The 5,945-nt window shown below is 39.7% G+C and overlaps 1 pseudogene; it reads left to right on the top strand.

The window, feature by feature from the left end:
- Positions 1–627: 627 nt before the first annotated feature.
- Positions 628–2,400, top strand: LOC116862774 (annotated as a pseudogene).
- The last annotated feature ends 3,545 nt before the right edge of the window (positions 2,401–5,945 follow it).

The raw sequence follows: 5,945 nt of genomic DNA, 5'->3' as shown, positions 1-5,945 counted from the left end.
AGAAAGAAAATTATCAGATGGTTTCCTTCATGTATAGATCATAAGGAATAGCACGGAGGACTTACAGGGGAAGGGAGGGGAGAGTGAATGGGAAGAAATCAGAGAGGGAGACAAACCATGAGACCCTGGACTCTGGGAAACAACTGAAGCTTATAGAAGCATGGGAGGATGGAGTACCTGGGTGATGGGTATTAAGAGAGCATGTGTGGTGATGAGCACTGGGTACTATAGTGAACTAATGAATCATTGAACACAACATCAAAAACTAATGATGTACAATGTTGGCTAACTGGACATAATAATCATATATTTTTTTAAAAATCCAAATCTTGGGGGCTCAGTCATTGGACATCTGCCTTGGGCTCCAGTCGTGATCCCAGGGTCCTTGAATCAAGCCCCACATCAGGCTTCCTGCTCTGCTAAGGGGTCTGCTTCTTCCTCTCCCACTTCCCGTTTGTGTTCCCTCTCTCACTGTCTATCTCTCTCTGTGTGTGTGTGTGAAATAAATAAAATCTTAAAAAAAAAAACAACAAAACAAAACCCAAGCAAGGTATTTTGTTTATTTGCTTGTGTGCTTTGTAGAGATCAACAAGCTGATATTAAAATGTATATAGAGGCAGTTCTTTCAAGATGGTGGAGCTCTGCCAGTTGCCTGATCAGGGCTCTTCAGCAAAAGCCCTTGTCCGTTTAAAAGAGGGAAGCTTATCTAACACATGGAATGAAAAGCACAGCTCTTTACCAAGAAAACACCTGTTTGCAAAGGCAGGCATATGGGCTCCACTGTGGAGATGCTTTTCAGAAATTCAAAAAGGAGTTGACTCTTTTCAGATGAAAGTGACAGGCATAAATACAAGGCCACCCAAAAGAAACCAGAAAGTTGCAATGGTCCCACTGAAATTAATGGCAAGAATGTCCACACCAGATAAGAAAGCCTCACAGAAGATTGGTTTCCAATTACATAACCTACTCAAGCTTCCCAAAGCACATAATGGTGCATATGTGAATGATTCTACTCAAATATAGATAAGCAACTGTTTGAAGGCGATGATGACTTCTGTGTCTGTCAGGAGTTCTTTCCTACTTTCAAAACAAAGTTAACAAGAATCGAAAAATCGGGTGACTTATGGTAAAACCACAGAGACGTTCTTGTGCCTTTTTTGAGGAAGAGAGACCCGCATTAAAACAGACATGACAGAAAATAAGACTCTTATAACAAAGGAAAGTTGCAGATGTTTCCCAGTTTGCAGATCTCCCAGATGAAATTCCTTTGCCCCTGGTTATTGGAACCAAAGTTACAGCTCGATTACGTGGTGTTCATGACTGTCTCTTCACTGGACCAACAGTTGCTGTGGATACTTTTAATGGTACTTATAGAGTAACTTTTGATAGGGCAGGGCTTTGCACCCATACCGTCCCTGTACTGTCCCTGACTATGAAGTTCTTAGTCATGAGCCTCATGAGACAATGCCAGTTGCTGCCTTTGGACAAAAACAGGGACCTTCCTGATTCTTTATGACTCCACCACTGTTACATTATACTCCTCCTCTCCAGTCACCAATTATGGATAATGATCCTGTACTAGCAGTCACCTTAGCGAAGTAAGATTTCTGGCTCTGACACTGAAACGCTAGGTGGTTTTCCAGTACAATTCCTTATCCAAGTGACCAAATTGTCAAAAATTCTCATGATTAAAAAGGAACATATCAAAAAATGAAGAGCGATGAACACAGAAGCAGAAAATTTGAAATCCTATCCCATGCCCATCGGCATTGAATTTCAGCAGAGATATGCAACCATCCTTCTGGAGCTTGAGCATCTCAACAAGGACCTCAACAAAGTTTTGCATGAAGTGCAGCACTACTGCTATGAGCCCACTCCAGACCAGGGCAGGCAGCCTGTGGACCAGCCCACAGATAGGAGACGGAGGTGTGAGGAGGAAGCCCAGGAGCTGGTCTGGCAGCCAGCCTCTCCACTGGACGGTCCTGTGTTGAGAATGAAAATCTGACAGACTTCATCTCCAGCTCACTCCTACTTTATTACAAATTAAGTGTCTGGCAGAAGGAGAGCTGAATTTCTTTGAGTTCAAATCACTTGTCCAAAGGCAGCAACTGGCATTGTCTCATGAGGCTCATGACTAAGAACTTCATAGTCAGGGACGGTACAGGGACGGTATGGGTGCCAAGCCCTGCCCTATCAAAAGTTACTCTATAAGTAGCATTAAAAGTATCCACAGCAACTGTTTGTCCAGATTCATTAAATGATACCAAGAGTATAACAGATGCTTCTCAGATCCGTTGCTTTCAGAATAATGTAGAAACCCATGTTTCACACATTCAGAGTGGCCTGAACCAGATGGGAAGCCTGCAGGCCTTCGCTGCCAGGGACACCAACAGACACTGAGAAACAGCCTTCCCCGTTCCACCCGCACAGGACACTGGCATCCCTTCACCTTGGCTTCCATCACCAAATGACCCACGTGCTGGAAAACAAGGGAACTGTGCATCTCCAGCGAAGACACCGGAACATACTGTCGTGCTCCTTGAACTGCCACTGCTGACCAGCATTCTGTTTATTTCTCTATGATTCAGCTTCAGTAGCATCACTTATGTTACATGTTTATTGGCAAGTGTTTTTCACCCAAAACTGTCTGAAGGTAATATGCTTTCATGGAAGAGTGTGTGGTCCCCTTTGTCGATGGGCATGAATTCAGTCAACAGGCACAGACAGCTGTTTCTGGGGCCAGCGCCCACAGACAAGTCCCTCCTGTGGGGAGTGGTGGTCTGAGGGCTGTGGCACCAGTGGGTTAGCTCCCCCCAGCCCACAGGCTCTGGAAGCCAGCACCCTCCAGAGGCGGGAAGTTACTTGTGGAGGAAGCCACCAGAACAGGCATGGGAGATGCAGCCTTGACAAGTATGTGGGGTGGATACCTGAAGGGTGACGAGGCTCTAGAAATCATTTAATAATCATAAATATTTTAATTTCTCAAAATTTACAAAAGAAACTTTTGTTGTTTGTCTGTTGAAAGAAAAGGAAGGAGTAGGAGAAAAATAAATTACTTGCAAGATGCTACATTTCAGCAAGTGGACTTAGCCTGACTTTTCCCATCAATTCAGGGCAAAAAGTGCTATTATTATGAGACTCATTTAAAAAGACATAACACACTATTTTCATATTTTTCTTTATTTGCTCAAGTTTTCAAGCAGCTGACTGCAACCATACACAATTTGCAAAGTCAAAAGATTTTATAAGGAAAACACATAATAACCAGTGCTGTGAAATGTAGAAAAAAAGTTTGTATTTAGTTGTGGGTTTTTTTTTGTTGTTGTTTTCTTGTTTTTTTAAAGTAAAAACCCTGCCTAAAATGTTAATCTTGTAAAAAGTATGTATTTGGGATTTTCTTTGTTTTAATATAGAATATTATAAAGTCAAAATACATTAAAATTGTTCTCAGATCTGAAGTTTAAGATAGAGCTGTAGATGTGGCTTTGATTCTTTTAGATGTCTCATAAAATGGGACTTTTTTATGTTAATGTATGATAAAACTAAAACGAGATTATTTTCTATTTGAAATTTTTGTAGAGTTTAAAAAATGGTTCCATATTCTTTGCTGGTATTGTGCCACTGCAGACATTTAGTGCAGTTTATACTTAGCTAAACTGTTTTGTTAATTAAGAAATGCATAAATCCTTTATTCTTAATATTTGTAATTCTAAATAAATTGATCTTTGAAAAGTAAAAACAAAATGTATATAGAGAAGCAAAGGAACTAGAGTAGCCATTAGAAAAAGAAAAAGAAGAAAGAAGGAGGAAAAACAGTGTTAGAGGAGGAATCACACTACATAATCTTAAGACTAACTATAAGTGAATGAGTACAGTATTGACAAAAGCGTAGAATCCTAGGTCAAGAGAATGAAAGAGTCCAAAAATTGATACACATGTATATTTGGTCAGGTAAAGAAGCCAAGACAGTCAAATAGAGAAAAGAATGTATTTTCAGCAAATAGTGCTGGAGCTATAAAACATCCATAGGCAAAACACAGAACAAAACAAAACCTCACCTCGACTCATATCTTGTACCACATACAAAAATTAGTATAAAGAAGATAACAGATATAAAAGTAAATGCAAAACTCTAAGGTTTTTTGAGTAAAATTTTTAAGAAAACTGCTTGCATTCTTGGGTTAAGTGGTGATTTCCTGGATAGGACACAAGTATGAATCATAAAGGAAAATATGGTAAATTACTCGTCATCCAAGTTAACATTTCTTCCTTCAAAATGTTTTTGAAAATGAAAGGACAAACTATAAACTACTGGAAGAAAATGTAAAACACATCTCTTTGCAAAGGAATGGTGCCCAAAGTACATAAAGTTTTATGGTTTTGTTTGTTTTTTAGAGAGAGAGAGAGCGGGCAAGTGAGGAGGAGCAGATGCAGAGGGAGGGAGAGAATCCCAAGCAGGTTCCATGGCCAGCACAGATCCCAAAACAGGGTTTGATCTCAAGACCCTGGGATCATGACCTAAGCCAAAATCAAGGGTCTGTAACTTAACCAATTTACCCACCCAGTTGACCTTTCTTTTTTTCTTTTTCTCCCCCCCCTCCCTTTTTTTCCCTTGAGGAGGGAAGAAACTCATAACAATAGGAAAAAGATCATTATTAGAAATAGGGTTTATACAGGTGCTTCACAAAAGAAGACAAATGGGTGATCCATAAGCACAGGCAAAGATGTTCAACATTATTACTAACAGGGAAATGCCAGGTAGATCTATGATGAGATCTATTCTCACATGTCTATGAGAATGGATAATGCCATGGCAATATCAGTTGCAGGTGAAAGTGTGAAACACCTGGAGTCTAACATATTGCTGGGGGGAAGGAAAACCAATCACTGTGGAAAGCAGATTGGTAGTATCTTATAAAATTAAGCATACATTTACATCCAAACCAACAATCCTGCCCCTCTGAAATAATAATAACAATGTTCACTCAAAGATCTGGATGGCAGAGATACAGTGGTTATAAACACACTACCCGAAACACAAATGCCCTTCAACTGGTGAGCGGATAATCTGTGATACTGTTACACAGTGGAATACTGCTCAGCAGAAAGATTCATAAAAACACAATGAACTACTGATCCATGCAATAGCATAGACAAATCTCAATTGTACTATGCAAAGTGAAAGAAACCAGCCTCTGAAAGTTTCACACTCTATAATTTAATTTCTATGACATTCTAGATAAGGTACATATAAACAGTTGCCAGTTTCTGACCTTGGGCAGAGAAAAGTGACTGCTAAAGAAGAGAAAGAAAATTTGTCATATGATGGATATATGATATATCTTGATGATGTGGTGGGAATATTCATGCAGCTGTACATCTAAGAGTATATTTTTTTCAGTAAGTACACCTCCTTGTTCTTGATTGATTTATTTTTAAATATTTTTATTTATTTGCCAGAGAGAGAAAGCAAAATCGGGGTGGGGGCGCAGCAGGCAGAGGGAGACGTGGGTTTCCCAGGAGCAAGGAGCCTGATGTGGGACTCAATGCCAGGACTCTGGGATCATGACTTGAGCCAAAGGCAGACACTTAACCAACTGAGACACCCAGGTGTCCCCACTTTCTTGATTTAAAACAAACATACAAAACAAGCACCCTTACTGGAAAAGAGCACGGAGAAAAAAAGGAGAGTCAAGCAAAAGTGTGATATGACTCTTGACAACTTTAGAAACTATTTTTCATTGTTGAAAGTGTGGAATGGTAAATTGGGGCTTTGCTTAAGTAATTCTGTAATATATTTACATGTATTTACACAGAGGATCCCTAGAGAGATCTGGTGATCACAAAACTAAGGTTTCAATTCAAGTAGTAATTCAAATTCAGTGACTCACTTGGTCCACTTTGTTTTGATTTCTACTGTCATTTTATATCTTGATTTTCATGAA

This window comes from Lontra canadensis, unplaced genomic scaffold (assembly GCF_010015895.1).
Source record: "Lontra canadensis isolate GAN:19392208 unplaced genomic scaffold, GSC_riverotter_1.0 scaffold319, whole genome shotgun sequence".
In the NCBI taxonomy this organism is placed as follows: Eukaryota; Metazoa; Chordata; class Mammalia; order Carnivora; family Mustelidae; genus Lontra; species Lontra canadensis.
The sequence above is the reverse complement of the archived record's forward strand: the minus strand, read 5'-3'. Positions and strand labels throughout refer to the sequence as shown.